The following is a 23,157-nucleotide window of genomic DNA, read 5'->3' as shown; positions in this document are numbered from 1 at the left end:
ACCCCCTAATGATATTAAAATGTTATATTTTATTGTGTTTAACATTTTGTAAATAAAGTGCTCAAACTTGTATTTTTTGTTTGCATTTTGGTGATTTTGCAGACACCCAGCAGCGCTCCTCATCCTCTGATTATTTAAATTCTTCATTGAGTCTGAGCTCACACTGAAACAGTATACAGAGGAGCTTATTGACTGCACGGCTCTACTGTATAGTCCAAACAGGCAGAGCAGATCAATAATTAGACACCAGGATATCTGAAACTCATCAGACGGCTCTATGCTTCCAATGCAAAGTGCATTTCAGCGGAATAAAAGCCTCTGCGCGTTATTGATGTTTTATTGGACTATGAGGGAGTCTATGAGCTTACTGCATCTCCCACATGGCGCTTATTATATTTTTTTAACACTCAGTCACGTGATTACCTCACTGTCTATTGATAATAAAGGGAATGAGCTGCACTTTCCTTTAAGACTGAGGCATGATTTCTAATTGATTGGTGCACACTGAGAGTCAGCAGCAAAATATTTTTTCTTCATTTGTTCCAAAAGTAGAGGAAGAAAAATGTGTCATTTCATTTACTGGTGGGTGAGGCTGAGCAGATTGGTGACAATAACAGCGAGAGAATAAAAAATATTCTTTGACATTGGGAATGATGCAATGCTCTGTGTGTGTGAGAGAGAGAGAGAAAGGCAGAGAAGGAGGGAGAGGGAGCGCAGTTCATCCTTTATTGCTCCTGGAGAGCCATTTCAAAGCTCATTAATCAAAAACTCGTCGCTTTCAGACTCCTCGCTGATCCCTCCTCCTCGTGAACAAAGCATTTGCATTCCAAATCCAAGTAACACATTTCAAACCGAGCAGCAGCAATCTTTAATGGTGGGGGGAGTTTTTTTTTTTTATAAAAAGAAAACAACTGTGCTCACAATTTATAAGATGATGTGATGCATTCTCAGATTTTACAGCACATGAAGCATCAAGTCAAATTTATGACACAGGCATCATCAGTGATTTAAAAATCTGTGCAGGTCCTAAAAAGTTTCAGCTCGTAAAATGATTCAGTAGTGAGCTCTTTGTTGTTGATTTCATTCATGGATTTGGGTGTATGAGCTGCTTCACCACAGGCTACAAATCACCTCAGGACTCAGTGGATGGCGGCCATTTTAACCCTGAGTGCAGCTCTATCCCTCTCCCTCCTTCAGCTCCTCCACTGCAGCTTCATGCACAGAGCAAGTCTTTTATTTAGATCTAACAGTGGTCACATGAAAAAGAGTTTTAAATAAATAGATATATAATCATTCTATTATAAAAAAAAAATCAGATATTATAAAATTACCCATGAAAGTATCAGAACATTTTCTGTGATCTGAATTCTGATTTAAATTAAAATGTAATGAACATGAAGTTATTAAAGCTCCTGTGGGAAGTTTTGATTGTGTTATGAAATAGGCTAAAATAAACAGTGGGGCTTTGTCACAACCTACAAGGGTAATAAAAATTATAAGCAAAAAATTTCTAACTTCTCTGTCTTCATTTTAATGCATGCACTTGATGTGAGGAGGTAGGTGTCAGATGAGGGATTTACAGCAGTAAAGGAGAACCCTTAAAGAGCAAATAGACTTTTTCAACATAAAATATTTACAATACTTGACAAGTTTTACACTTCAAAAGAAAAGAGTGAGTTTATTTTTATTTAATTATTTATTGTCAAAATCAGCAATGGAACAAGAGGGATCACTTTGACCACAGGGGGCGCCATAATCAACACAAACAATCTCAGGGGAGCTTTAATGACTAAAATGTCTGAGGTCAGTGTTTCTGGGAGGGATAACATTTAATTCTGTTACAACATCAAAATAGCTGCTGTGAGGTAAAAACACAGTCAATTTAGCTGTCCCAAATTGACCAAACAGAGTTTCAGATGCTATCTTTACCATCGCACCCCTGACTCTGTTATGAGCCTGTGGGTTTTACTGAATTAAATTCAACAATCAAGCGTGTAAAAGGGAAGTTTCAGCCTATTTGACACAACAGCTGCACATTTCCTTTGCACTGCAATGAGAGACGATTGAATTGAAGAGTGTTTTTTAAGGGAGCATTATTAAAGTCCTTTTTTTTTTTTTTTTTTTTTTACTATTTATGAGGTTAAATGCAGATGGGATGCCTGCTAACTGGAGGTATGTTTCCACTGTAGCTGCCAACTTGTTTTATTTTAGGCAAAACTGTAAATTTCACTTATTCTTATTATTCTTATTTCACTTACTTATTATTCAAAAAGTAAATAATAGATAAAGTAAGACTGAATTCAGGAGACTCAGAACGTGCAGCATGGAGCTCATTCAGTCCCTGTGATTGGATGAAAGCAGTGAAACCACGCCCCCTCCGTGCAGACTAATATTTACATGAGGGGAAGTAGGCTTGCTGTAAGCTAACTATTAATGAGAACAAGAGGAGCAGCTCTGAACCAGGACACAGTAAATGGAGATATTTGGTCTTCGAAATTGATGAATTACATAGTTTATCTTTAAAAAATGTCTTTTGTTGTGAGTAAGGACGAAGAGAAGTGCTCATGTGTGTTGCAGATTCATTTAAAGTGTCTGAAGTAGAATGAAAGAGGTGCAGCCACAGCTGCTCCTCGTATGCTTTTAGCACAGGGTTAGGGTGAGTAACAGCACAAAATAGTCCTTTTGTGAGCTCTTAAACTAACTTAACGTCGGTGTTGGAGGAACATATCGCGAGGATTGGTCGGTGTAGTGAGCAGCAGTCGCCTCTTTCCCAGGAGCTTTTATTTTGTGACACGCGCAGGCTCGAGAGACCAGAGGGAGCAGCAGAGGTGGAAACGGTGCAGAAGAAACCAAGGAAGAGATCTCCACCTTTACCTGTTTTGATTTTATGAAACGACTGTGTTTCTAATGTGTGCATAGGAAGTTTCTGTGGATTATCCTCTGTTCAAGACTGAGCAGCACCACAAAGCGTCAAACGGAGAGGAAGAGAGAAAGGCTCTTGTGCCCGTATAGCTTCTTTGGACCCAGACTTTCAAAAGTGGAGATTTTTGTCGAGAAAAGAAAGAAAGAGCAGGATGCCCGGATGTCTGCTCTGTTAGGATCTGTGTTTCCTGTAATGGACATATCGTTTGTGAATCCTGGGGAAACTTTAAAGAGTGGGATGTCTTGACTTTTAATCTTATTGAATGTACCAAATAAACAAAAAGTTGTTTATGCAATTAAGTTACTTTACTGCCCGGTTACATTTCTTTTAGTTTACTATCATGCTTGTCTATCTTTCTCTAAGTGGAGGATTGTTAATGGTTATAGATAAGGAATGTGTTCTGAATAATGCTTATGTTTTGATAAAAAATAATGTAGTTATCTTTAAGAGATTTGCCTTTCTTTTAAATAAAGAATAAAAATTTACCTCTGTTTGCTGTGGTCTTTCATCTGATGCTAAATCTCTTTTGGCTTTTTATTTATTCTGCACAATAAAGAAGATAACCCCCCCTCTATCTGTGATAGTATTATTTGAATAAAGAAGGTGTATTTTCCTGCAAATGTGAACACATTACAACTTATTTTACAGGACACCAGTGATGTAATGTTAAAACAAGATTTTAATGATCCTATGATATCACTGTATGAAACTCTTACCATTTGCACTCACTAGCTGAGGATATAAATGTAAGTTGACCACATTGTCAGAAGTCCTTCCCCTCCTCTGGCCTCTGCTGTCATCAAGAAATCACCATAAAGAGTACAGAGGCGGTGTCTTCATAGTGAGGGCATCTGTGTTATCTGCTAACTCACACAGCCTTTGTCACATTTTCCTCTGAAGTCATGCAGACTCAAAGTTCTGCTGGTTGACATCACATGTAAACACTGTTGCATGGGAGAAAAATTTCCATGTACTACAGACATCCTTTAAAAACCAAAACAACTGTTTGTCTAAGGCACTGAGCATGAAATAGGTCTGCAGAAAAGGTTGCCATGCACTGAGGACCAACTGATTCACATCTCAAACACCCAAAAACTTTAAGACAGCTTTTGCCCAGTGTTACCACACTGCAGCTGAGACTTCTGTAGACAATAGTGGGTGACAAAAATATTGTTTTTTTAATGAAAAAAAAAGAAGAAGAGAAGTCTCAAGGTAGAGTGCGTAGGCTTGTTAAATTCAAAAGAAAATGTACTTTATTTCACAGAAACCCCATCAATCTCACCCCAAGAAAAAAACAGCATTCTAAGTAAGTTATCTTGAATTAAAAATGTATATTCTCACACCTTTGATAATTTTTCTTCTTTATTTTAACAACAGGAGAAGAAAATAACCTCATTGAGGACTACTTTCAGTGGCGGATTGATTCATGCTATAGCTAGCTGTAGCAGAGCAATGCACGTGTGATCGAGTGATACAAACTAAACTGTGTTGGCGGAAGTGACACTCAAACAATGCAGCATGGTTTTAGACAAGTATCAACCAATATCAACCTACAGGTGTTTTTTCACTGGTGGTCCGTCGTTGTGCGCAGCTGACATGCCCAACAGGTGAGCTTCAGGTAAGTCTGAGACTGAAAATCTCGAGTTTGATTCCTCGAGCTCCTTAAATGTGAGAAATCTGCTCCCAAACCGTCATCTGTGGCCGAAAAACCTCCCCACATTGATCACGCATGTTGTCACAGGCTCTGATGTGCGTGGATTTATGGCAGCTCTTATGTGTTAGTGATATTGATATAATTGTAACTATAATAAATGACTCTCCTCCTCAGGGTATGATTTAGAGGGCTTGGCCAAAAGACTGCTCTCCTCCTTCCTCATAAGAGAGCGAGATAGCTCACTGATGTGAGGAAACCTGGAGTAACTCATACATTACCCAAGCCTTGACTACAAAGCTTCAGTATCAAAAAGTATTAGTGCCTCTACCCCTCTCTCTGATGCTCATATGGATTTCTTTCACGGCCTTTTCTGTGTGAAATTATGAGTGAATAAATTGCATCTTCATTTATCTTGGAAAAAGCCTTCTGTGCTGACTGCGATACTCAGCTCTCAGCGCTTTACATAATTATATTAGTCTTCTGCTACAGCACCAAATTGATTGCCCAAGAAAATGAACCTGGCTTTGCTATAAATTACACCTATGGATCATAAGAAATGTGTTATTTTGTTTAAAATAGTACCTAATATAATTAGAGCTCTAATTCATGGCGAGCTACAAGTGTGCCTATTACAGTAACAGGGTTTGGAATTTAATCTGTCTGCTGGATAAAGAATGATCCTGTGTGGTTTTCATTTGTAATCCCAGACACATTATTCCAGTAAAATAGTCTGTGACTTTTAGATATGAGAGATGGATTGTTGAATGAATAACTATATATTCATAAGTTTCAGTATTAAAGTTAACAGCTCATGCATGGAGGGAAGTTTTAACATCAAACCCACAGTCTGTCCTGGGGAACTTTTTTCTGCACAGTGAAGGACAGAGTGGAAACTACTGCTTTGCTTCTGCAGAGGATGCAGTTAGATCTCTATCTCTTTGACACACACAGTGTGGATAACACAATGGATAACAGAAATAACAATGTGTAAAAGGACCGTTTAACTTATTTCTCCAAAGTAGTTTTGAGTTGGTGGTATTATAATCGTTACAAAAACAAAAAGACCAAAACCTAATTTGTTGGTCTCTTGAAAACTGGCCCAGGTGGATTTATTCCAGCTGAAGACATTTTAAAAAAGGACAAATGTAAAGTTTCATTGTCATTAAAAAAAAAAGAAGTAATAATTTCAGTAAACAGTCTGACAGTGTAGTTTCTTAGATATCTTATCATTAGAGGAGTGCACATCCTAGTTTCAACCAAGCAGAAACAACATATTACGATATCTCTGGACCAAGTGTTTGTCAGAGCTGTATCTGCTGCATATAAATGCAGGACATTTTCTTTTGTTGCTAATTGAAATTGCTTGTGAGACAGGTGATGAGGAGAGGAATCCGTCCATCAAAAGTGATGAGGAAACATTTGTACGTACTTTGGGCTCATTGACTGTATAAAACATGGACGTAGTTTCACTGACGTCACCCGTCTGTTTCTGAAACGCAAAATGAAGCACATCGGCTATCGCGGCCATATTGGTAGTAGCAAGGGCTTCATGTACAGCTATTGGGCACCTGTTGGTCATGTGACCTGAGCTGTGCCACTGGTTGGGCGAGCTCCCGATCCTAATATCCTCTGAACTGCCAAGTGAGAAAAAAATGTACCCCTTGTACAGTGTGTGCTTATAGTAAAATTAGCAATTCAAACAGGAGTCGTTTTTTTTTTAACCAGGCTGTAAATAGGTTGATTTCTGCTTTGAAAACTGTTTTTTTTTTTTGGCTTGGTGTGTTTGTGACTTCTGGTATTTCCGGATCCAGCCTGAAGTGGACACTTGAGGAACAGCAGATTTTAGCACTTCAGCATTGTCTCACATTCTTAGACCAGAGGTTGCCGCGAGTTTGGGCATCAGCTTCAGGTTTTCGTTTACTGTCATGTTTTCTTAATTTCTCATATTTTTTGTTTGAGTTCTCAATGTAGCCTATGAAGTTTAGTGGATTTGTATTTTTCTATTCTGCTCCAAGATGCATGGTGGCGAGTAGGTGTCAGATGATTTGCAAATTAAAAATTCTTTGCAAAGGAAAAACTGCAACTTCACCAAAGAAAAACACAAGGGAAACCACAACAACACAAATGCAAACGCCACAACACAACAAAAATTAAAAGAGGTCAGCTTTAGCAGTTTACTAATAAATGGTTATCCGAATGGACACGGGAAATTTGTGAAAGTAAGTAAAATGTTTTCAACTTGTGACGTCCTTCGCGGTACTTATTGTTGGTGTGGTTGTGTTAATTTTCACGTCGTCTGACACCTACCAGCCACCGTACTGTTGGGGCACCTCAGTCAAGAAAGTCTAGACATGCCACTGTTATGTGTGGTGTCAAATTTAACTACAGTTCCCATATTCATGAGAAAAGTATCAGCATTAAGATGCTTTTTTAAAAGTTTTTCAGCGATAACAGAAGTTTATGACCAATGACAAAAACGTTATACTAGTTGGTTCATCCATGCAGGTGTTAGTTTTTGGTCTCTGTTTAAATGTATTGGCAACAAAATCAGTCTGGATAGAAAACTCTTGGACCTGTTTTTTTAACAGTCAGGCCAAAGGGGTGTTTTTATATATTCAACTGTCAAGAATGATCCATATTTTCTTGCTCTATAAACTCTTTGGTGTGTCAGAGATCAAGTAACAGGAAGTTGAGTAGTGTTCATTGAAGGTAAATGAAATAGGAGTGTACTTTGGAACAAATTTGGTGTTTTTCCTTTTTAGCCCAAGCATCACAGCTGGTGTGACTTCATGGACGCCACATTCAGTGATTTGATTTCTGATGATTGGAGGATGTGTTCCTTTATTTTAGGCTAACACACAGGAACAGTCTCTTCTCGAAGATACCCCTCAAAAAATCCTCATTCTGAGTGTCAAATTTCAGCGTGAATCCCTAATGTGAGTTGAATATTGTAAAGCTAACCCAAAATATAAAGAGGCTTTCCTACCTCCATTGTTCTCCCCACCTACAGGCTCCTGCATAACAATCTGAAGTCCAGGAGCACAGTAGCAGCGTGCAGGGTTAAGTAATTCTGCACCACAGAGAAAGACATTTGATTTCATTTGTAGTATGTCTTGCAGCGGGCGGAGGTGAGCCCACCTTTGGCTGCGGGAGGAGTGAAGCGGCACACATATCTAGTGCTGGGAGACACAAAATTGACAATGCATTTATCTTTGAATAATGTAAATGTCCTGAGAATACGGTGGCAGTGGTCCTGGTGTGTCCGCTGAGGGCGCAGGGCTGTCAGACGCTGAGCTTTCTGGCCCTGCTGCAGCATAATGTAGCCTCTAGCTCCCCTGGAGCATCCCGCTGCTCTGCTCGCCTCTGCCTCAGGCCCACATTCCTGCTCCGGCACACTGCACTAGCTCCCCTCTTAATTTACGCTCTGCTAGGAGAGGGAGTTAATGCAGAGGAGGCTGCCAAGAAGAATCTTATCTCCTCTCCCTCCAAAGCTTAGCTAGTGCTGCGAACAATAGAGGAGTGGAAGATGGTGGAGTTTTTCCAGCACATCCCTTATCATGTCTGCTTTATTCAAATCTAAACTCATCAGGCATAAAATGGAACATTTGTAATGAGACAACCCAGTGTTTTTAAAGCTCCTATTATTTTAAAACCTTGGCTTAACTTGAATGGTTCTATGAATTGTGTTATTGTTTCCAAGAAATGTGCAGCATGGTGACTAAAACACGTATTGTTTAAAATGGATGGCTCCTGGCAGGCTGACAGTGCTGTTCAGTGAGGCAAAGTGCCAGTAAATTGTTTGTCTTCTGCAGAGCTGCCCTATAATTCTTCTGGGAACCGATGGCATTGTGTTTGCCAAAGAGAATAATGATAGATGGGATAAAATCAAACTGGAGGATTTTTGGGGTGCACTCTGACCAGCAGGCCAAATCTGAATATATTTTGCTGAGAATAGTTTGTGCTTGTGTTTCTCCTGTGTCTTGTCTGTCGGAGATAAAACTTCATTTTTAACCATTTGAATATGTGTGTGCTCTGTTCTCGTGATGATTTATATCATTGCATACCCTCTGGATTAGATTTAGTTTTAAATCTGAATTGAATTAACCCTAACACGGGAACAGTATCCAGCATGGGAAATGCTTCAGTGCAAAACACAAGCATGTAAACAAATGCTACAATGTAAATGCATTGCAAACAGATACACCTAGAAAAGTAAGACAAGCATGAAAAAAGAAAAAAAAATTACACCAAGGGATTGACTCCTTGACCGAACAACTAATCAGTAAACTCTGGCTGTTTTCCAGACCGCCTACTACACACTACATGCGAATGTAGTGTGTAATAGGCACTACATACTACCTACTGCTTTTGCCTGTAGAATGTAGTATGACTGTTCTGCCGGGTCTATCAACAATCTATGGGCAGATCTCAGCCCTTTAGTTATTTTGTCAATCATATAACAGTGGATCATCATACTTGATTCTAATCTTACACCAAAAATTTTTATCATTTCTGAAAATAAATCTGAAAGGGATTTTTATTTTTTACAACTGATTGAAAAAACTCTTCTATATAATCCATGTATGGTTTCAAAAGTGAATTAGCGGCTTATATGGGCTAATGAATTTGTAGAAGTAAACACCATTTACTGGTGTTTCTTTGCATCACTTCGCTTCTATCTTACAGAACGTCTCACATTAGTGTTGTTGTATTGTAGTTACAGTGCCAACTCATTCCAGTAGATGGCGGTAATTCACCAAAACCTACCACAGGCATAGACAAACAGCATGAGCGCCGTGCATTGTAGGAAACAGTATGACAGGTAGACTGGTCCGTTGCATACTCAGAAAATTTCCTATATCAGTAGGACATCCAGGGATTTTTGGCATTCTGCAGATTTTGCAAGTTTTTGCATGCTACCTACAACACACTAAATTTCAGCCAAAATAGTAGGCACTGCTAATGTAGTAGTCGGTTTGGAAAGATAGCCTCAGCCTTTTTCCCCTGTTTAAACAAAAGCTGTATAAGTTAGCGCCCCCTATAGGTTTGGAGTACTTCTGATGAGATAACTGGATTTTGAGCCCTTCTCTGTTGCATTTGTTTACAGCTCAGGGGCTTAATAGCTTTATACCATTTCTGTTTTTGCAGTCTATGTGCTTCAACTGCATTCAATTTGTTTGTCTGCAGCTCATTTTCCTACTTGCATCACATCCCTGAATGAATTTTCTCATCTAAACGATCTTGAATTGCCATAATTTCTGAATTTGGAGCCAATTCCTCCTCATGGAAGTGTTCAAACCGTTGCAACACATTGCCCTTGTCGGCCAGCGTACATTAATGCAAAACTTATGTCTATCAAATGGGACTGCCCCAGACTTGAGTATATATGTTGATGTAGTGAGGCATTTTACTGCATATAAAGCACTAGTGGTAATGTCTGTGCTGCTGAGGCATGAATGTAAATGTGCAATCTGCCTGTTCAAGTGTCCTGTTGGCCCAACAACAGGAGCATGTCCCCATCTGTTCTCTCTCTGGAGTGCCCAGACAATACATTCCCCCCGCCAGACCTTCCCATTTGCTGGAGCAGAGGTTTCCCAGCCATTGCTGAGGTTACAGGCAGGGTAAACGCCTCCACCATGTGCTCACAGTTCTCTGATCGGAACAAGTTGGTCCTCATTTGCAGATCGGTTTGGGTGAGATTTTTTGATGCTGAGTAATATTTAAATGTGCTGTCCTTGTCTTTCAGGCGCTTTTGTTGCTGCTGCTGCAGTTCCACAGGATGTGAACGGAGAAAGACAAGCAGGGCTGTCAGTGGAGTGTGATTTGTTGCAAGCCCAGCCTTGCCAACTGTGAGGCGCTGAGGTGTGACCACAGAGATGCCGAACATCTCCAGTTGCCTCAGGGCCAGCCAGTCAATTACACAACACTGTCTACCCCGAGCAATGACATGCGCTCAGTAATGGACTAAAGGCAAAAATGAAACGCATTTTGGAAACACAGTTTACTCCAATGTCCACACCTCTAGCTTGGTCAGTTATACAAATGCAGGAACATAATGGAAAAATGTTCTAAAAAAAACACTGTTTGTTTTTTGATTTTCACCCCAAAGATTTTTGATGGGATACTTGGTCTCACTGATTTACATTTTAATATTATGACTATAATGAGGTGGTTTAGAGTAAGCGACTTTTGAAGTTCTGTTGTATCCTAATTCATTCCCTTGAGCTTATAGATGTGTTAGGAGGTGGACCTTGAAGGTGTGTGTGAAATTTGAAGCAGATTGGACCTGATATGAAGGAGCTACAATGACTTCCTGGTTCATGGTGAGATATCAGATCCAACAAGTCAAGCCTCCTTATAAAATAAGCTGCATGGAATCAGAAAGATTTTAGACTTGTATTCACTCATTGTCTGATATTCTGTATCTAACTCTGTGTCAAACGTCTAATTTTTTCACTGTGCAATGCTCAGATGAAATACATCTTACATGTATTTCCATGTATGTTTCCCACAGCCCTCACCTCAAAAGAATAACATTTTGCTTCCTCCTGCAGCTCAACTCTTCATGAGGACCATGTGTGTGAAACTCCAAGAGGGTCCCCTGTTCAAAGAGAGCTGGCTCTCCTTTGTGGAACACTTTATCGTGTGGATGCAGATGTGCTTTTTGTTGGAACCTTGCACCTCATCCATTACCCCCGGCCTGCCAGAGAGATAGCCCAGAGTGAATCCATTCAAAAGCACCACGACAGAGCCGGCTGCTCAGCTGAACTTTCCATGAACTAGGCTCCACAGCAGGATCCATGCATCAAAAAAAATAAGTAATTTCTCTGTGCTGCTCTGGCCTGTGTTTCATACAGATTGCTGCTATCAGCACGCCCGACATGCTCATGTATCAATCTGTCAATCTGATGTTCTTTTGAGCACTGTATCTGTCTCTAAAGATTCAATCGAGGAGGGACTAAGAGTGAGCTGGGAGTTGTGTGACTGTCTTGTCTTGTTGAATCAAGATTTTACTGCTTGGTCTGTAGAGATACATAAAACACGCTCACACACACACTTATTGTGGTGTCAGTGATGTGGGTGAGCTTTTAAAACATCTTCTGGAGATAATGAAGTTTTTATATTTGCTTTTGTACAGGGTTATTGTTAGCATATTAAATGAAAAAAGTCTTTTTAACACTCTTAATTGTGTTTTCTAAGAGCTAAACAAATTGAATTTTATTGTGGTCTTTTTTTCTAATTAGATTTCATATTGTTCTGCACACTTTATTGTTCTTCTGTAGCTAGGAAGGAGTTTGATGGCACAATATTCTCAGAAATCTACTCTTTTGGGAAGTACTTACAAATCAATTAAATTTGTAGAATTAATAACAAGATGAACACGTGTTACCCTAATATTTGGCTCACTGTTCCTTGTGTTATTTCTGGTTGAAGCTGTCAATTAGTTTTGGTATCTCCTTGTATTGCCTTGAGACGTTAAAAGAAACCCGTTTGTTTTGGTGTCAGCTGTACTAACAGTATTTCGTTTTACTTAAAAACAAAAAAGTCATTGGCTTGATATCAATGGTACCACTATTACTTATTCTTAGAATTTATATAAAGGCAGTAGTGTTCATTGTCTTGAGGGGCTTTTGATGTTTTTTGATTTATTAGAAATTGCCTGCAGTACACAAAGATAAAGGAAACTGACATTTGAAACAAAAAGCCTTTTTTTTCTACTAGCAAAACTCTGGAACTATTGACATAGACCTTGGGTTGTTATATGAAAAGTCCATGGACACATTTAATTTCTCTCACCAGTCAGGCTCCACAGCCACAATGGATTTCTTTTATGGCCTAGCCTCTGACTCACACCGCACATCTGTGTGTGTGTGTTCAAAACACAGTTTCTCCCCAACCCCGTTCCCTCCTCCACCCACTGCCTTTGCCCTTAAGGTGCATTTCATCCACATAGAAAATGAAGTTATATCTGAACTTCGACCAATAGTCTTGCTCGCCCTGGGGAGAGCGCTGTAAGGAGCTTGCCTTCGTGTGACCAGGCAGCACAGACCTCACAAGGCTGCACAAGTCCATCAATCTCTTTCTGTTACACAGCGCCTCTAATGACTGCATACATAACAAAACCCTCCTCTCCAACTGAGAAGTTCTGCTGATGTGAGATTGTGGTATTTCTTTGGATAACTCACAATCTAGTGATGCTATATTAAGTACCTTTACCCATATACTGTAAATGCTTCTAAGAGGCTTGCCCAACCCGGGCAGTCACAAAAATTATTAATAAATAATTTTGTCATGTAAAGTTTTTAAGATTCATTTTATTTCTAAGATTCAAGATTCAAAGTGTTAACTGTTACGTGAACAGTAATGAAATGTGTTTCCCTGAAATACTTTCTTTGCTGTCCACAATGAACACTGCAATAAAAGAGACGTAAGAAGGCAAAAAATATAGTACATACGGTACAAAATATTGAATATGCAATGAAGGCAGCCAAAACCAAATGTTTTAACAAGAAATTTAAACGTAGTGCAAAAATGTAGTGCAAATATGGACTGTACAATAAAGTGCAGGGAACAGTGAGTGTGTTCACATCTGTTAGTCCGTAATTTGTAAGACAACTGGAAAATATCTTGTTCTGGCATTAATTAAAAAATATAAATTCTTGTATTTTTTGTCTTTTAAATGTTTTATGTTTCTTTATTTAATGTCTTGAATGTAAAATGTAAAAATGAAGACAATGCGTTGTAAAATGCAACACCCAGTAGGTGGCAGTAAAGAGAGGGACGTACATGCGAACTGCTGTAGAACTCAATCAACAAAGAAGACTGGTTATGCCGTTGACCGTCGCTAACTGTAGCACGAAGGTACATACGGTAAAGCGCCAGAAAAACTGCTCCCAAATTGTTTCATGACATGTCATTACCTTAGCTACAGCAACTTTTTGTGTTGAACACTAGTCATACAAAAAAGCTTTCGTGGAACATGCATTTTGTTTCTTGTACACAAAGAGGGAAAGTGGATTACTCTACGCGAAGATTAAATACCAGTTCAACAGATGCTAACTGCTAAAGGGAGAGAAGGGTATGTTGGCATGTTGAATAAATGTTGGATTATGATGATGAGGAGAAGGACAACGAAGAAGACGGTCTGCAGAAGCTTCTTCAACATGGTAAGTGATTTTTTTCCGACTCAGCTGTGTAGAACATATTAAGATCCAGAGTTTGTGTGATGAGGCTCAGCTTAGCTGGCTGTCAGATTTCACCAACTAAAACTCCCCTAGTAGAAACAGATGGGTGACGTCATGGAAACTGTCTTTATGTTATACATTCAGCAGTTTCACCCCTGGAAAAAATCATACACTATAATAAATAACCATTTTTTAGCCCACGAAACTTTAGATTCAGTTTTTTTTTTTTTTAAGTTTATTTGGTGTTTAGAAGGACACATGGGCCCTCTTGTGCATTGTAGTTAGTGGGTTTTTTTCCCCCATTGTATCAATTGCAGATTTTACAGACAAGTTAGAAAAATCAGGTTTACGTACTGGTTGTGCAAGGACTTTAGAAAGGATTTTTGTTGTTAACATAACTTGATTTGAATGTGATTTGTTTTTGTCTGCAATTATTGTGCAGTGTATTTACTGTTGTTAATTTGAGTTTTCTCAGTAGATAATTCAATCTATTTTTTATAGATTATCATTAGCTCCAATAAACAAACAAACAAATTAAATCCTCAGCACTTGCAACAAACAATCCAGCCCCTCACAGTTTAACTCCCTGTCTTTGCACTGATCCAACATCTTCAGACCCCTTGTCCTGGAGCAGAATGTTTGAGTGCTGGATTATGTCCAAAACCCTTGTTCAAGAAAAATGTCTTGTTGACAACTTGCGTGCAGTAGCTCTTGAAAATGTGACTGTTTCCTTTTCTAATGGCATGTAGCAGAGGAGTGTGTTCATGGTGACTGACAGCACTCCAGTCAGCTCTGACTGACAGGGAAATTAATGATGGGGTTTTCTGCTTGGGAAGTGCTGACAGTAGACTTCTTTAGTCAGGGCCTGGAGGAATGTGATTTTCTACCAGTGTGACTCATGTTCTAAGCTGTTTCTTTTTTAGCTAATCTGTGCAGTGAGCGCTAGTACATATTTAGCGCCATTGAGCATGAATTTATCATCCATTGTATTCAGAATCTGACCTGCCCTGCAGAGAGAAGTGTGTTTGTGTTGAACATGAAATAACAAAAAAGGCTCATTAGAAGTTGTTTGAAAAAATAAACTATTTATTTGATGCATATTTTTTTTAAGTTATAAAGCCTGAAGAGAAAACTGATAGAAATCCCTGTATTCAGGGATGCACAATATGAATTGTTGTGAGCCTATACCTATAAATGACCAAAATGTATCTCCTGATGAGTAATACAATAAGATTATAGATACTTTTATTTCAACTTCTTGATTTTAAAAAGAAGTTTTTAATGTGAATACAAGATGAAGTAAACAGAGGTATACTCAGGAAAGTAACTGAGGTTCCACATAAACTTTCTGTCTGCAAAATCTTGAGTCTTCTGGCGCTAATAGAGGTTGATCGTTGTAATAGTGCAATAAATTCAGCAAATGACCATCTTTTGCTAACTTCTTGTTGTTAAAAGCATTAGTCTCTAGGACAGTTGCACTAGCTTTTTGGTTTCTCAATGAATTATTGTGGCACACGTTTTGCAAAATGCAGCCTCAGAAACGGTGTAAATAGTCACACTACTATCAGCTGGTTTTGTCTGATGAATTTTAATTGGGATCTTAAATTTGAAAAATATACTCCTGTTATTGCCCAATAGTTTATCAGACCAGTTTTGTAGATTTTTACTTGCATCAGTTACCAATGGTGCCCTAAACGCCATGACTGGGAAAAAGAGAAGAATACGAGACCACACCTTAATACTTCACAGACAGCGGTTATCACACATTGTTCATCACAGTCTTAACAAAAAGTGCTCCTAGCTATCTTCTTTAAGGCTCTGGTAAGATAAGACCCACTATGTTGAAGCTTAGCAACCAATCAAGAATGACAAATGACGACCTGTGACTGTTGAAATATAAACACACAAGGCTGACTGAGATTTCTGCTTTGGCTTGTTTCTAAAAAGTGCCAAAAAATGAGTTACCAAACATTAAGGTATGGTGATAGTTATAAGAGGGATAAATGATGAGTGACATGGAGCTATACAAATAGAATCTACTTGACTGATCACTGTTAGGACTTTGCTAATCCACACTCTTCTCTTGGAGTAAGAAGAGAAATGTAGGGGCCTTTTTACTGTGGCACTGTGAAATCTCATTAATGACATGTTGCTAACCTTTTCTCATTACTGTCGTCTCATCATAAATCACACCCTCTGCCAGTGGGATGTCGCCTCACACAAAACTATTACAACCCCTCCTGTTGTTGCTGTTTTAGGTTGAGGTGTGCAGCTCATCACAAACGTATCGTCATCCATTAGCTGATTCTCATCATTTCCTCCTTCTCTCAGCGTCTCGTCGCTCTGGGTCCAGGTAGTTGTCACATGAATTGGGGGAGCCACCTTAGAGATGCTGTGCCCTCTCACATTATTTGTCCTAATTAATATTTAATGAAATGTGGGCTCTCTGAAATTGCGTCCTGCAGCTCATAAATGAAACATTGTAGTGTGGTGTTACACACAAAGTGCTCTATACATCGTTTATTTAAGCCTGCTGAAAGAAATGGCAACTGCTGTGCATCGGTATAGGAGCTCAGCCCCTGCCTTTGAGAAACACAACTGGGTCCATTAAATGAAGTTTTCAAAGTCAATAGTTTTGTTGTGGCTCGGATATAATGAATAATTCATTTTCGGATATACAGTGTGTGTGACTTCCAACCACCATTAAACCACAGATGAAGGACAAATACCAGTAAACACAAGTATAGTCTGTGTGTGTGTTAGTGCATACTTTGGTGTTTCCTCTTTCGAGGGGTGGGCGTATCGATCTAAATATCGATAGTTTCAATACCAAGATGAGTATTGGTATCAGATCGATGATCGTGATGAGATCGATACTGCAGTTTCTCTTATGTTGTCCAGCAATTTACTTTACTTTCCTCCGTCTGCCGCCTTTCTGTGCAAATGTGGGGGAACTTTTTGTTATTTTACACTCATGATTTCTTTTTCCTAAACAATTGTGGTGGTAGGATAATTTTTTTATTACTTTTATACAGTTAAAATGTTATTCTATTGTCGTGGTTAGATTAAAAAAAAAAACATTTTACTGCCTAAAATCTCTGTGCTGTGTTTTACCATAATCATAATCAACCAACTCAAGGCAAAATCACACAATTATTCAATGATCATTACATTTCATGTGAGAAGTATCGGTACCGGTATTGGTATCGGTGATTTAGTCCTGTATTTACTTTGTATTGGATCAATACCAAAATTCCTACTATCCCCACCCCTACCTTTTACTTCTAATAAACCAATTAGATGATCTTTGTATGATGACCTTATAATTTCAGCAAGTCCTGTGAAGTTCCTTATTCCTCTATTCTTCTATTTAATCTGTGAACTTTCTTCTTCTTTTGAGTAAGCTTCCTAAAATCACACACAAAGTGAGACTGTTATGTTTACTCTTAGCAGCTACATAATAAAGCAAGAACTGTTGTTATATATCGGGTTGATGCACAGTAAATCATATGACTAATAGTCTGAAATTAGATTATGTTGAGGCATAAATTGAATTACTAAAGTAATGTGCTGCACATGTTCAATATCCCAGAAAGCCAACCTCTGTGTTGCTCAGAGTGTACACGCTGATTTAAGAATCAAGTCTTCTGATCTGAGTTTATACTATAGAATAGCACAGGGGTCAGAGGGTTGTAGTTTTTCTTTTGATATCTCAAATAAAAGGTCATTGCAGTCGTTTTTTTTCAAGGCATATAAAAGACATCTCTACACTTTAATGTCAATGATTTTGGTGGTGACAAAACAGGACTCACTTCCATGTTTCTATTGTTTTTAATGCTTTCATCAGCCTTCAGAAGAACCTGTTCATATTTTTAACCTGGCTTCTTCCACATGCTGTTCACAAATCAACAGCCTCTCCTCCAGACTCTCACTGTGAATTTAAATTCATCGACGTATCCCGAGATGATGAATACGAAGATGAAAGAACTTTTATGAGGAGCAAATTACAGGTGAGGGTCATTAGAGATGATTAAGGGCGATCTGATGAGTTTTATCCCCACCTTTGTCTAATATTGGGCTATTACCTTCCACCCAACTAGCTTTTTAATGTTCTTGCCTTTCAGCCCTCTTACACAAATTAGCCAAACGTACCCTGACCTCAATAGCTCTTAATTTGCAGGGGACAGAGCTTCATTGGATAGCTGTTGAGGTTAGCTTTTAGCTACATTTAACATCACTGTCGTGTTTCAAGGTAAGGGCTTGTACTTTTATTGAACCGGTTATAAGCTCAAGAATCAAAATACAGCCCATGTATACGTCCTGATGAACTGGGAGGAGACTCCTCTTTACATGAGTTGTTTGAAGACTTAGTTAAGCACATCAGCTGCAGGGAGGACTCCAGGATCAGAGCACAGGTTCCTTCATTTCATTTACTCTCAGGGAGGGTGAAGGGTAAAGCCACTGGAATGATGAAACTCTGTTACCAACTCTCATTATTTGTAAGGCCTGCTTGTATGTGTTCACGTTTCCCTTTAACTCAGAGCGCGGGGGGAAATTATAATTAATCTGTTAATGACAGTCGGGGCTGTCATAGGCTCGGGGAATGTATAATAAATTGCTGTAATAAAAATTAAGATTGCATGCATCATTGAGGCCTTCAGAGGGTTTGTTTAATGTAGTTACAAAAATGGTAGCAGCTGATGTGGCGTCCACTGCTCCTACCAGGAGAACGCTAATTTCTGAGTGACACTTAACCTGCTGTAGCTCAACCACAGCTGAGGGAGGTGAGAGGAAACCTAATGAGTTTTTCCTGCGTCCCATTTTGAGAACCACTGAACTGGATGGCCTGGTTTGTATCCAAAGGCGAAGAGGGAAAAAAAGAAATAATAACTTGCATTGTTCACAGGAAATTAATTAGGCCCTCAGAAAATCTATCCATCTTCAATCTCCAGTCGAAGAATTCGTAAACGATCGGTCATTGTTTCTCTTGGCTCAAACTTTGCACAGATCACTTCATGCTATGAAAAGTCAGGTCAAGGTCAAAGGTGGGTTGTTGACTTGCTCCTCTTCCCTTTAACTGGATCACGAGAGATGTTGCATCATCAGTAACATGCACTCAGAGCAGAGTAGGACTTCCTCTCCTTTGATGAGCACAAAGCTCCCTCTGTGGTGCTGCTCTCCTATTAGAGGAATGACCTCAACTTTGTACCGTGGAGGAACAAGAGGACAAATCTTCAGTTTCTTTCCACACTTGGTGATATCATGTCTGATATATTAAAACTCTTTCCCCCTTAAGTATCTGTTCTTGCACACGCTTTGGTTCAGAACATGACACGCCAAAGACAGGTTGGCTGACCGGTTTCCTGTCTAGTCACCGAGGCAGTGTCACCTCTTCTGGCCTTTTCAGCCACAGATATTTGTCATGAGCAGCTTTGGAACCTTATCTTAGCTCGTGTTGTTTGGGACACAAGGGGCCTCGTTCAGGGTTTAGCCCGCGGGCAGGGTGCTACACTGCACTTGTAGCCTGACACCAGTTGACACAGCATAGTTGCCCAGGTCACCCTACAAAAACATGGCTCCCACTCTGGATGAAGCCACAGAACAATGGGGAGATTTTTGTTGACAGACAGCTCTTGGTTGCTCTAATTGAGACTAAGCTCACTCTGCTTGCAGAGAACCGTGTGGTGGTGAACTTTAGAGCGATAACATCCTTCCTGTTCTCATGGTTAACTTAGCTTGAGACTTCTTCGGTTGGAGCTGTGGTTCAGGAACCTTTCTGAGAGCTGGAGCTGCAGGCAGGCCAGTTCAGCACCTGGACTCTTCTACTACAGAGCCAGGCTGTTGTGATGTATGCAAAGTAGAGATGGGTATCAAATTAGGTACTTTTATAGGTACCGACCGAATTCTGTCAAAAGTACCGGGTATCAATTCATGTAAAACCAAAAGGTACCATGTTAAGGTACCTAAATGCATCCTTGTGACTGTAAGGGAGTGGAAGAGTAGGTGATTTCCATGCCGGACATGAACACAGCATTGCAAGGTTATATATTGAAGAATAAATTTGTTAAATTGAAAATATGTTGTATTTAATTTTTAAACAAATTGATATTTTTTACCACATAAACACAAAAAAGTACCGAAACTTGGTACTGTTGAGTACCGGTACCGATTGCCAGGTACCGGGCATCGGTACCGTATCGTTTCAGACGTGAAAGGTACCCATCCCTAATGCAAAGTGTAGTCAAAGTTGAAACTACCCTCATTATTTTGGAGATGTCGCTCTTCTTCTTTCTTTATTTGTTTTCAAGTGTTAGTTTTTAGTGTTTTGTTGTCCTTGCCCCAACATTCTTAAATCTGGTGCTTGCATCAAAACTTTAATATGCATAGCTATCATCTTTTCTACCACTTATCCTATTCAGGGTCCCAGTTGGCTGGAGTCTATCCCAGCTGTCTTAGGGGCGAGAGGCAGAGTACACCCTGAACTGGTCACCAGTCAATCACAGAGCTGACAGACAACCTCTCACACAGACACTCACACCTCCAGACAAATTAGAATCATCACTAAACTTGATGAGCGTGACTGTGGGAAGAGGAGGAGCCACATAACCCAGAGAGAACCTACACATGCACGGGGAATAGGGCTGTAGCGATACACTAATTTTATGATATGATACGATACAATAAGATACGATACGATAGGATAAGATATGATACGATACATGATATTCAGCTCACGATACTATATATGTCACGATACTCAGCTAACGATACGATTCAATATGATTTGATACACCTCCATCATTTTCTGAAAGATTTTGAAGGTACAGTGTGATTTTGGTGACACATTGTGACTGTTCTATTGACTTGTATTGATTTAATTGAAATGAAAAATTAACTTCTTTTTGGTGTACAGTATCTAGATGGGTAACAGCGACACCAGTGGCTGGCTGACCTAATCGCTCTTTCTGCAAAGTGAACAAGGTGAGGGTTAGGGGCAGCGACCATAATGCTGGGCAGAACAAGGGGGATTTGAATGACACTAAATGTATGGATACCTGCGGCAGAAAAATCAGTACTTTCTGCAGAAAGAAATCTCAGAAAAAATCTATTGCAGAATTGATAAAATAGCCCAGCCCTAACAGGGAGTACATGCAAACTCTACACAGAAACCCTTTCTCATGCTGGGATTTGAACTGGTGACCTTCTTGCTGTATGGCACCAGTGCTAACCACCATGCAGCTAATATGCATATATTCTAAAAAACAATTAAACTCTTAATATGTCCTTTTTATACAGCCTCTCAATCTTTTTTTCATTTTGTGATTCAGAATTAAAGATACATTTTACATTTCTTATGTGAAAACGATACAGGGAGTTTTTAATATGACTGAAATTTCTTTCTAAAATTTTCAAATCAACATCTAGGAAGGGTTTGATGTAACCCCTGTGCAGCTTTCTCAGGTACCCTCAGGGATACAAGAACCCTCATTTGGAAACACTGGGGGAGAGGCTTGGTCAGGTCATGTTGTACCCTCTCAGGAGCTCAATTATTTCACATTTGAAAATGAAGTCGAATTCATCTTGGATAAATTCTGATTTATTACAGAAAAAAAGTATCAGCAGAGCATTACAGAGAGCAGAGATTTGTTCTGAAATTTCTGTCTCAGCTGAGGCCTTGACTTTCAAAGCTGTAATCAGGAGCCAGCAGCTGAAACATAAAGCTTGTGGGCCAAACCTAATGGGGCCTCAGTGGAACGACCGCAGCAGCAGATCCTCCTCTGTGATTCATCTCTATTGTTTTGCAGGTTTGCAACCTTTCTCTCAGAGCCCAGTGCTCCCTCAGCCTGTTTAGGTTGTTATCTTAACTTTCTTCTCTCATCCTCCTCATCTTTGTATTTACCTTTCAGGCTATGCAGTGTTAGTTATACATAAATGTGTGATGCATCACCCCTCGGCCATGAAAGATAATTATGGACCAAAAGGAGCAATGGGCTTAATTTTCCAAATTAAGTGAAACTTAATAATTCTCGCCCAAGTCTTGGCAGAGATTAATGGCTGTGAAGGGATTAGGCAAAAATGTTATGTATATACAGGTCAGCTACTTGTTCTATTGCTGGATAAACAAAGCCAAGTTTTGTTCTGAATGAAATTAGATATAAATAAAAACATTAACCAGCACTGAACAGAAGAAAACACAAAATACACAAACATATTTCCAGTGCTTCCAGTGTCACTTAAAAGTTTCCATTACAGACATATTAGAAACTAATATGTACTATCTATATGTGACCAAAGCAGCTTCCACCCTCCACCTAATGGGAACTTTTTCATACATTTAGGGAAAATATAATCATTCTTTTTAATTACTGCACCCAGGCACTCTATTAAAATTCTAATTCACCTCATCCACCTCGATTGATCTGTTCACAGTGGGTGGCTGTGGTGAAATGCACTGTATAATATTCATGCTGGTACGCCTTGGTTGTGCTGTGTGTCAGAAGCCATCTTGCAGCGAATCCCTCACCCACCTTGGAGCGCAGCCTGTGGAACTGATGAGGTGAAGAGCATTGCTCTGCAGCTCTATGCTAGTAATCACGGGACTGAAGAAACACATACATCATCTGCCACACAGGTTGGCATGGCGAGTGAAAAGCCTTCACATCACGTAAGATGTTGGACAAATGATGGCCATACGCGTGTTTGTCTCCTCACAGATGGCTGTGCATCTTCAGTCAGGAAAAAAAGCTGAGCCTGGCACTTCTTCCCCTCCCCCAACCCGCTCCTCTGGCTCCCTCTTCCTCCCTCTTCCTCTCTCCCTCCATCCGTCTTTTGCAGCACGTCCCTCCTTTTTTTGCCTCTCCTCTGCAGGAGGTTTGATATTGGCAACACAGTTAGTGCCCTCCACGGAAATAACAGTGGAAAAGATGACATAAATTATTTGCCAATTGTTTGACACATGCAGGGCATTGTCCTTGCTATAATCATCAGCACTCTGTCACCTGAAGGTATGAGCGGTGCCACTGCTGCTTTGTGTCTCTCTGCTAAACCTCTCGGGCTGTGCAGGCTCCTGCTCTCTTCAGTTAAAAGTATACAATGCGCCTTTCCTCCAAGCTGTGAGGAGGAATGAATCACAATCAGGCGTTTAAATTGAAAGGCTTCCACGTTCACATTTGCACCTGTGCAAAAAAAACACTCGGCCAGTTCTGTAATTAAAAGATAATGGCAGCTAATACTGCAGTAATCTTACCCACTGAATGATACACATTTTGCTCCTCTGTTGCCAAGTTTCACTGCTTTAAGGGACACTAACTTAAATGTCATCATCTGGCCATTGTTAAAGCCCCTTTTAAATATTTAATAGCATGAACTCATGAGGAGTAGGAAGGGGAAGATAG

The 23,157-nt window shown here is 39.6% G+C and overlaps 1 long non-coding RNA gene across 3 annotated transcripts; it reads left to right on the top strand.

Moving 5' to 3' along the window:
* Positions 1–4,465: 4,465 nt before the first annotated feature.
* Positions 4,466–12,832, top strand: LOC141808529 (uncharacterized). 3 transcript variants are annotated; one of them, XR_012599913.1, is made up of 4 exons: positions 4,466–4,530; positions 10,324–10,606; positions 10,810–10,900; positions 11,132–12,832. It is a non-coding gene; the product is annotated as an uncharacterized LOC141808529 (long non-coding RNA). The 3 variants fall into 3 exon arrangements; XR_012599912.1 differs by having other exon boundaries at positions 4,466–4,541; positions 10,324–10,439; XR_012599911.1 differs by having other exon boundaries at positions 4,466–4,541.
* The last annotated feature ends 10,325 nt before the right edge of the window (positions 12,833–23,157 follow it).

This window comes from Halichoeres trimaculatus, unplaced genomic scaffold, assembly GCF_033239565.1.
Source record: "Halichoeres trimaculatus isolate MK-OKI-2021-1 unplaced genomic scaffold, fHalTri1.1 fHalTri1_scaffold_19, whole genome shotgun sequence".
In the NCBI taxonomy this organism is placed as follows: Eukaryota; Metazoa; Chordata; class Actinopteri; order Labriformes; family Labridae; genus Halichoeres; species Halichoeres trimaculatus.
The sequence above is the reverse complement of the archived record's forward strand: the minus strand, read 5'-3'. Positions and strand labels throughout refer to the sequence as shown.